Below are 10800 nucleotides of genomic sequence, written 5' to 3'. Positions count from 1 at the left end.
TTTTCCGTAAAGAAAAACAGTAGTGACTCCTGACTGTTGTGACACAAAAATATATCTGTTGAAAATAGTCTTGTGTAGGCACGACATCCCAGTGTGGTTTCGCAGTTCCACGGGTCAAATCGCTGTACTATCCAGTTTTGGGCCTTTGGTATCTAAAAAAAAAGCAGTTTGAGTGTGTTGCTCACTGTTCAGCCGCAAATATCTCTATTTAAAAAAGTGTGGTATACCCCAGTAAACAATAATTGTGGTTTTGCCATCCCACGGTAAAAAATCTCTATTATTCAGCTTTTGGTAGTTTTTTCCGTAAAGAAAAACAGTAGTGTCTCCTGACTGTTGTGACACAAAAATATATCTGTTGAAAATAGTCTTGTGTAGGCCCGACATCCCAGTGTGGTTTCGCAGTTCCATGGGTCAAATCGCTGTACTATCCAGTTTTGGGTCTTTGGTATCTAAAAAAAAAGCAGTTTGAGTGTGTCGCTCACTGTTCAGCCGCAAATATCTCTATTTAAAAAAGTGTGGTATACCCCAGTAAACAATAACTGTGGTTTTGCCATCCCACGGTAAAAAAAATCTCTATTATTCAGGTTTTGGTATATTTTCCGTAAAGAAAAACAGTAGTGTCTCCTGACTGTTGTGACACAAAAATATATCTGTTGAAAATAGTCTTGTGTAGGCCCGACATCCCAGTGTGGTTTCGCAGTTCCACGGGTAAAATCGCTGTACTATCCAGTTTTGGGCCTTTGGTATCTAAAAAAAAAAGCAGTTTGAGTGTGTCACTCACTCTTCAGCCGCAAATATCTCTATTTAAAAAAGTGTGGTATACCCCAGTAAACAATAACTGTGGTTTTCCTCTTCCACGGTTCTAATCTACTCTTTATTACCCTTTTTCCATTGATAGTGAAAGTGTAAGCTATTTTACTTCATTTACAATGGGCAAGGCGCGTGGCAAGGGACGTGGAAGTGGACGTTCTGGTGATGGTTCGTGCAGAGGACGGGGCCGTGGCCAAGGTGAAAATGTGCCACAACCAAGAGCCACATCTTCTCGCTCCCACTTCTTGACCGAATTACTAGGGAAGCACAGAACAACACCAGTATTGAGAACTGATCAGTGTGAACAGGTTATTAATTGGATAGCAGATAATACTTCCAGTTACCTGGGCACCAGCACCTCCGGTCTGTCTTCCACACGGTCAACTCTTAGTAGCCGTGAGTCTCGACTGCATACTCCTCCTCACCCTGATGCTCCTTCCTCCCACCATGCCGAGTGTCGTCAGACAGCAAGTGATCCCACACTTGGACACTCTGAAGAGCTGTTCACTGGTCCATTTCCATATTTGGGCCCCTCGCCTGATACGCTTGAAGTGGTGGGAGAGGAGATCCCATGTTGCGATGCCCAAATATTTGAACAGCCACGGCCACAGGAAGTCGACGTTGGCAATCTGTCACAAGAGGTGGACGATGACGAGACACAATTGCCAGGAAGTGAGGAGGAGGATCGTGGTGCGCAAGTGGAAGAGGAGGTGGTGGATGATCTAGTAACTGACCCAACGTGGAAGGAGGACATGCAGAGTGAGGCCAGCAGCACACTGGGGGAGGGAGGCAGAGTACCCCAACAGGCAGGAAGAAGCAGTGTGGTGGCCGCAGACAGAAGGCAGGCAACCGTTCCCCATAACACCAACATGAGGGACGTTGCCAGTACAAGTGGTAGGTCTTCCAGAGTCTGGAATTTTTTTAAAGACTCTGCTGATAACCCCAAAAAAGCCATATGTTCCACCTGCCATGCCAGCATCAGCAGGGGTGACAAAACTACCAGCCTGACCACCACCAGCATGATCAGGCACATGGCAGCAAAGCACCCGACTTTGTGGGGCGAAACCCAGGGTCCACGACCAGTGTCAGCGGGTGTCACCACTGCTTCTTCCACTGTTGTGCGTGCAATAGAACCCCCTGTTGTGTGTGCAAGGCAATCCCCTGTCCATACTGCATGTAAAGATGCCCCCTCCTCTCAGTCTTCACTTGTTATGGCAGTTTCTCAAGAAACAGCATCAACGTCCACGTCCACGTCCCACCGCAGCGTTCAATTGTCCATATCCCAGACCTTTGAACGAAAGCGCAAATTCGCAGATAACGCCCCACAGGCCACAGTCCTAAATTCGCACATTTCACGACTGCTTGCATTGGAAATGCTGCCTTTTAGGCTGGTGGAGACGGAATCCTTCCGCAATCTTATGGCGGTGGCCGTCCCTCGGTACTCGGTCCCCAGCCGACACTATTTTGCCTGGTGTGCCATCCCCGCACTACACAAGCACGTGTCCCAAAGCATCTGCCGTACCCTCAACAACGCAGTTACTGGGAGAGTCCACCTGACAACGGACACGTGGACAAGTGCTTGTGGCCAGGGACGGTACATCTCTCTGACGGCACACTGGGTAAACATAGTGGAAGCCGGGACCCAGTCGGACCTTGGGACGGAACACATCCTCCCTACACCGAGGATTGCGGGCCCTATGTCAGTCAGAGTTGCCCCCACAGTGTACAGCTCCTGCGCATCCTCCTCCTCATGTTCAGCCTCCATCTCAGATATCACCACATCAGTTACAAGCTGGAAGCATTGCAGTACTGCCTCCGCCAAGCGGCAACAGGCTGTGCTGAAACTCATAAGCTTAGGTGATAAACCTCACACTGCTTGTGAGTTGTGGACAGCTGTGAAAGAGCAGGCAGATCTGTGGCTGAGACCGCTGAACCTACATCCCGGCATGGTAGTGTGTGACAATGGCCGTAACCTGGTGGCGGCTCTGATGCGAGGTGAGATCACACACGTACCATGCCTGGCTCATGTGCTTAACCTCGTGGTTCAGCGGTTTCTTAAATCGTACCCCGAGTTGCCAGATCTGCTCGTGAAAGTACGCCGCCTGTCAGCTCATTTTCGCAAGTCGGCTACAGCTTCCGCCGCCCTTGCTGTGTTGCAGCAGCGTTTGCAGCTTCCGGCACACCGACTTGTGTGTGATGTCCCCACACGTTGGAACTCTACCCTCCACATGTTGCAAAGGATTTGTGAGCAGAAGAGAGCAGTTGTGGAGTACCAGCTGCAACAAGGCCGTCGATATTCAGGTCAGACTCCACTCATAAGACCTCAGGAGTGGACCTGGATGTCTGACATATGTACCATCCTGACAAACTTTGAGGAGGCCACCAAGATGGTGAGTGGTGATGACGCCATCATTAGTGTCAGCATTCCACTTGTCTGTCTTTTGCAACGCTCTCTGCAGAGAATTAAAGAGGAGGCATTGCAGCCAGAGTTTGATTAGATGGATCAAGAAGCCGTAGCGGGCGATTACACACAGCCCAGCCTCATCTCATCCCAACGTGCATTGGGGGACAATGAGGGAGAGGAGGAGGAGGAGGAAGAACAGGAGCTGCTATCATGCGTTGTAGACGGTAGTACCTGTACAAGTGTCATACCGTCGGTTCAGCGTGGGTGGCCTGAGGACAGGGGGGAGGAGGAAGAGGAGGAGGAGAGCATGGTCAGTTGTCATCTTGGTGAGGACACGGAAATCATGCCCGTTACCAGTCTGGCACGCATGGCTGACTTTATGTTACGCTGCCTTAACCGTGACCCTCGCGTTGTCAAAATGTTGGGTGACAGTCATTACTGGTTGGTGACACTTGTAGACCCCCGCTACAAGGAGAACTTTCACTCTCTTTTTCCTGAGGTGGAGAGGTCTACAAAAATGGGGCAGTACCAGAAGGCCCTTGCTGCAGAACTCTTAAAAAAATTCCCATCTGAACACGCTAGCGGCAGAGGTCACAGTTCGTTGCCCAACCAAGGCGTACAGGCGAGAGAGATGCAACTCCAATCCAGCAGAGGCAGGGGAACACTGTCAACGTTCTGGGACAGTTTTCTGACACCCGCCCAGCTTACAGGCCCTGAGGCGCGGGGTACTCTCACAAGGAGTGGAAAGTTTCAAAAGATGGTGAGGGAGTACCTTGCCGACCGTACCAGCGTCCTCCGTGATTCCTCTGTGCCTTTTAATTATTGGGTATCCAAGCTGGACACTTGGAATGAACTCGCTCTGTACGCCTTGGAGGTCCTGGCCTGCCCTGCCGCTAGCGTGTTATCGGAGCGTGTTTTTAGTGCCGCTGGGGGAATTATAACTGATAAGTGCACTCGCCTGTCAACTGACAATGCTGACAAGCTGACCCTTATCAAAATGAACAAGGGCTGGATTGGGCCAGACTTCTCATCACCACCAAATGACAGCAGAGTAACATAAAGTCAAATCCACTGTGTTATTTCGGGAGGTGTATTCACATGCACCGCTTCACACCCACACATGGGTATACGCTTCCTCGTTTAGACTGTTTTATCTTCTTCTCCTTATCCTCAGCCTCCACCACCACTATACCACCAGGGTGCCAGCATTGCAAGTTCCTCCGTCCTTATTTTTGGCAGCTTTTGCTTGCAAGGCATAAGCAAATACTATGGGACACCCACTCCCCAATAATGGGACTTATGTTTGTAATATGCTGTACTGCATGTGACACGCCCCCTGGGCCATGTGTACACGTGTGTGGGATACCCGGTGCCGGGTCTCTGGGGTCTGTAGTCTCCGTGGCGGTGACCCGGTCCCGTGGCTCAGGCTGGTCAAACCAGTGGCAGTCTTTCTTAGGTTTTGAGGTTAATTGTCCGACTGCGCCACCCGTGGATTGCGGTCAGGGAGTACCACCGCTGCGAGGCAGACCGCTGAGGCTGGTGTTGTGTGCGCAGCAGAGAATGGGATAACTCCCCACGGGAGGAGTATAGCCTCAGGGCAGTGAGTGTGGATGATGGGGGTGATGGTGCACGAGCGCAGCAGGAACGACTCAGTCTTTGCAGTGAAGTTCAGGGTCTTTACTGATGATTATAAGGTAGACCCTCCTGGGAGTACTGGCTAGCATAAGAGGCCTGGTCAGTCTGTGAGCAAGCAGGAGTTCCCCTGGCCAGGTGGAGTTGTAGGCCTCCCCGTCTGTCTGCACTCTTCCTGGCTACCTTGCTGTAAGCGGGTAGAAGTAGCCCACGTCCCTGAGTGTACCGTGAAGTGCTCACCCGTATGGCTGGTGACTTGGGACCTTCTGTTAGCCTCCGCTCCACGACGGCGGTGCTGGTCCCTTGCTTGTGACTGAGCCTCCGGGCTTCTATGGCCAGAGGACCTGAAATCCCCTTCCCGCTGGTTTCTGCTGCTGGATATATAAGTCCTCACAGCCTCGGACTCCTGTGTCCGGTTCCTATTGTCTTCTGCCAGGGCGAGCTCTGCTCAGCTTCCAGCCCCTGGTCTTTAGCTCCTAGCTCCTACAGAGCTCCTTGCTGTTACTTTCCCTTGCTCTCACTCTGACTCTGACTGTTCTCTGTTCTCTGACTCACTCAACCCCGCCCCAGATCCAGTTTATAAAGGCAGAATTCTCCCCTCCCAGGACTGGGGCAGGAGGATGTTGCATGTTTAAGGGATCCTGACCAGGAAACCTCCCACTTGCTCTCTGACGTAATATCTCTATTACTGTGGTGACCAGACCCCTGGGGTGCCACACATGGCTCTTGTAAGAGGCATTGCAGTTCCTCATAATATTTGGAAAGCCTTCCATTCACTGCTTAGGCCAACAGTGCACAGGAGACCCAGTTGCTATAAATGGAAAAAAAGGTTTAGTTAACGCCCTCTGACCTCCATGTCATTTCCAAGGGGCATTGGAGTGCCTCGAAATTTTTGGTAGGCATTGCACTCACTGTATGCCCTATAACTGTGTAGCTGAACCGCTCCTTTTGTTACAGAAACATATCCTACAAGACATATCTGGTTGACTGGCCTGATATTGATGTGAATGGTCCCTGTTCCTCCTGCTCTTTCTCCTTTGCCACTACCTCATCCATCATTTATCACCTGAATCTTTGTTTTAACGGGAGTCATAGAACTTGGATAGCAGCAGGAAAACATCCAGCAATCCTTGGAGGAGGTAGGATATGCGCCAAAACGCTGACCACCTCAGGTCAACAAAACAAAGCAGATGCTAACTTCTATCATCCTCATCATGCTCCTCACCTTGGCACTCTCAACTCCCCTGATGGAGAAGCCAGGGCCCACCGGAGGAGTCTGATAGTCCGGTGGGCTCGGCCAATGCTGCCCTAAAGCAGGCCAGGCTAAGAAAAGTGTGGGAAAGGTTACCGGGACAAATAGGGGTGGCTGGGGACCGAGTATGGACACCCGGCCACCCCCTGGAGGCTGGGGAGCAAGCGGGGACACCCGGCCACCAGGCGGCTGGGGACTGAGTATGGATACCAGGAAGCCGACACAGCCATGGCGTGGTGGCCAGATTCCGCCTCCACATGCCTAAAAGGCCCAATTTAAAGTCCAAGCAAGCAAGCAGTATGGTATTGCAGCCTGGGGGTGGGTGGGTGGCAGGCTGCATGCTTGCGCTTGCATTGCAAGGAATGGGAGAGGTACAATTGAACACTGCCCTGGGACAAAGACTTGAATGGGGATAGTTGCAAGTCTGCAACGACAGGTGCAAGGTGGGAGGCATCTTCGCATATACCATGAACAGGGGTTTGGCATGCACACACTACAGCGGAATAGGCTGTCCTTCCCACTAAATGCACTGGGGAGGGCACAGGTAATGTTTTGGTATACGCGCTTAATCTTATGTATAAGGCACACCAGGACAAATAGGGGCGGCTGGGGACTGAGTATGGATACCTTGCTGCCGAAGCAGCCATGAGGTAGTGGCCAGCTTCGGCCTCCTCCAAACTAAAAGGCCCCATTTCAAGTGCAAGCTAGCAGTATGGAATTGCAGTCTGGGGGTGGGTGGGTGGCATGCTGCACACTTACACTTGCATTAAAAGAAAACATAGCAGATGCTAACTTCTGTCATCATCATCATGCTCCTCACCTTGGCACTCTCAACTCCACCGATGGAGAAGTCAGGGCCCACCGGAGGAGTCTGGTTCTCTGGTGGGCTCGTCCAATGCTGCCTAAAGCAGGCCGGGCTAAGAAAAGTGTGTGGGGGGATGTTCCAAGGAGAAATAGGGGCGGCTGGGGACCGTTTTTGGACACCCGGCTGCCCCCAGGCGGCTGGGGACCGTGTGTGGACACCCGGCCGCGGGGCGGCTGGGGACCGAGTATGGACACCCGGCCGCCGGGCGGCTGGGGACTGAGTATGGATTCCAGGCCGCCAACACAGCCATGACGTGGTGGCCAGATTCCGCCTCCACATGCCTAAAAGGCCCAATTTCAAGTTCAAGCAAGCAAGCAGTATGGTATTGCAGCCTGGGGGTGGGTGGGTAGCAGGCTGCATACTTGCGCTTGTATTGCAAGGAATGGGGGAGGTACAATTGAACACTGCCCTGGGACTAGAACTTGCATGGGGATAGTTGCAAGTCTGCATCTTCTGATGCGGCAAGGATCACTTATGATGGGCACACTTTTAGACAGTGACCTGGGAGTCAGAAATGCTTCCAGGGGTCTTCCCCATGCTGTTCCCATGTCTTTTCAGCACTTTATGCATGTGTCACACAGCACATGGCCAGATAAGGTTGTAAAATGTTAAAATGACATTTCCCGGTGAATGCATTTGTCATAGTTGAAAGCAATACAAAAGTGCAAAAACGCATAAAAAATGCTACTTGTGAACATAGCCGAAGGTGTGGAGGAGTATTTTTGTTTTTGGTCATTTATTTTAACTTATACACAAGTCTTTTCCCTGGAAAGGATGTTCCTTAACATATTTCACAGGAAAAAAGTTTCACTTTAGTTTTTGAACGTTTTATTGTGAGCCCGTAAAAGTGGCTTAATACCTCTGACCACGTTGTTGACAGCAGTGACCTGGGGGTCAGAAATGCTTCCTGGGGCGATCTCCATGCTGTCCCCATGTCATTTGAGCACTGTCACTATCGTTTTGGGCACTTGTTAGGCTTTTAAAAGACTGCTGGGGGTGCCACCGCAAAAATGTTCGAGTCTCCCATAGACTAACATTGGGCTCGTTGCTCGGGTCGAGCACCCGAGTATCACGGCGAGCTCGGCCCGAGCTTCGAGCATCCGAGCATTTTAGTGCTCGCTCAACACTATAGAAAACACTCTGAACATGTAATTTAAAATATGTGAACAGGACAAACAGATAGATTTGGCAGCCATGAATCATCCATTATTAGTAATGCCACATATGCAGGTAAGTACACAAATCAGTGTAGAACAAATAATGCTTGAGGAAAAATTATAAATAAAACTGGGGGATGTTTGAGGGTGTCAAACAGTGAAAAGGCAATTGCATGTCAGTGACTCCCTCACAATAGTTGTGATACCATATTTCCCACTCATTATCTATAAATAGGTAAATAGGTGTAGCTCATCTTATGCAGATATGGTTGAAAGTTCAGACTGGCAGTAATCGGATTAAAGTACTCCCCGACGCGCATTTTGCCTAATTGTAGTCTTTGCTTTCTCAAGTATAATTACCTGCAAATGAGGCATTACTAATAAATGGATGATTCATGGCTGGCAAATATATGTTTGTCCTGTTCACATATTTTAACTTACATTTTCAGAGTGTTTTCTACTAATAAACTATTTCTATATTTGTACCATTATACTCCGATTCCTACTGTTTTATATGGTTACAAAACAGTTTAAAGACAAAAATAAAGACCATTTTTTATTATGCACGAAATTCATGAACCGTGTGGGCCATTTTGATGAATTTGGGGGGGGGGGGGGATGTCATTGAATACCACAGACAAAAAAAGAAAAGTGACTTTAAAAATCGCAAATGATGAATCTGGCCCTTAGTGTATTTGATTTTCACCAAATAACAATATGGTTGTGTCTCTGAAGTCACATAATTGGATCTTTAGCGTATATACACACAGGTCACAGTGACCATGAAGATTTTTGCTATGAAAGGAGATTTCAAATCCACATCCACAGCATTGCTTAATTTACGTTACAGATTTTCTCTGCATTGCGTGGATGAGAATTCGTAAAATCATCTTCAGATGCGCACTGAATGATCTGTAATAGATCGTGCAGGGCACTTAGGCTGCCATGTTTCTCTGCAGCACAGTTAGTATTTAATGTGCTGCCAATAATGATGATCTTTTGTGCAAACCAAAAGATCATTTCACCTGATGAACAAACATTCTGCTCATTCATCAGGTGATCCGCAGCCTGTTCAGACTGTATGGTTGTCTTGCAGTTTAAATTTAATTCCTGTTTTCATTTTTCGCTCCTTGGCATTGTGGCCGCAGCCACTTTTCTTTGGCCTAGTTGTATTGGTCTTGTTTTATGGGTGACAACTTGCGGAGATTAATTAGTAGTACAGATACCTAAAACTGTTGAATTCATGTCATTATTTTTGCAGAGTGGAATCATTAATCTTTTTTTCTGTTTATGTATTCTGTTGTCATATTTTTTGTAAAGCAACTGTTAAAAGTATGGGAGAGAGCTCTTTCCCTACATTTTTTGTTGAGCTAACAGTTCTGGACTGTAGTCATACCCAATACAAATCTTTATGACAAAATGCCATTATTTGTATAAGGCTATGTTCACACATCATGGTTTTTTCTGTGTTTTTTTCTGCAGCAAAACTTAATCTCGTACCAGGAGGTTGTTCAGGATTTTTCTTGCTGTTTTGCTTAATTTTTGGCGCGTGTTTGCTGCGTTTTTTCAGCATTTTTTTCACTGTCCTTTTGTCTCTTTTATGCATGTACATAAAGTTCAGTGAAAAAAAAAATCTCATTCTGGTTTTGGCACAAAAAGCACTGAAAAACTTCACACCTGCGTTTTTGGTGCGTTTTTTCAGCGTTTTTTCACCACCCATTACTTCCAATGGATGAAAAAATGTTGAAAAAACGCTGAAAGAAGTGACATGCTATATTTTGAAAAAAACATGCAAAGCACAAAATACTGATCAAACTAAAAATGATGATGTGTGCATGAGACTTCTGGAATCTCATAGACTTTGCTGGAACTGCAAAACGCAGCTGAAAAATTTGCATAAAAAAACGCATCAAAAAACGCTGAACATAGGCTAAGGCCAAGTGCACATGTTGAGTATTTGATCAGTACTTTACCTCAGTATTTGTAAGCCAAAATCAGGAGTGGAACAATCAGAGGGAAAGTATAATAGAAACACCTCACCACTTCTGTATTTATCACCCACTCCTGGTTTTGGCTTACAAATACTGAGGTAAAAACGTCACCAAATACTGAACATGTGCACACCGACCGAGAAAAACGTACCCTGACGATCCTTATCTTTGTTGCTTCAGGGAACGGCATTTGACTGCCTGTCTCTTCCTACTGTATGGTTTTGCAGCCCCATAAAAGGTCTTTATGATCTGTATAATTGACGATAGAGCTTATTAATTCATACATTAATTATGACCGTGTGTAAACCTGCACACTGCACCTGGTATAAGTTTAGTGAAATGACCTGACTTTCCATTCACCCCCTGTATTCCTCCATGCGATTCCCATCAAAGTGCAATAGCATTTCCCTCAGTGGTAATCCCCCGGCGATGCTGAGATAAAGCGGCTGAGGATTTGCCTTGATCCTAACTATTTATACAGCAGTGAGCACCTGCTCTGCGAGTCTGGAGTCCCCATCGCACAGTCACGTCCAGGTCACACAGAAATGACGTTGATTAAATCATGGAATGTAAATCCAGTGCTAAATAATGACTAGTCTATGGCTGACCTCCGTACAAATTACATTTGGTTTAAGGGGGTGTTCCTGTGTATCCACAGGATATGTTATATGTGTCTGATATTTGTAGGT

Source organism: Phyllobates terribilis, unplaced genomic scaffold (assembly GCF_046119375.1).
Source record: "Phyllobates terribilis strain yellow unplaced genomic scaffold, ASM4611937v1 Scaffold_3__8_contigs__length_932513732, whole genome shotgun sequence".
Lineage (NCBI taxonomy): Eukaryota > Metazoa > Chordata > Amphibia > Anura > Dendrobatidae > Phyllobates > Phyllobates terribilis.
This window is presented reverse-complemented; position numbering follows the sequence as displayed.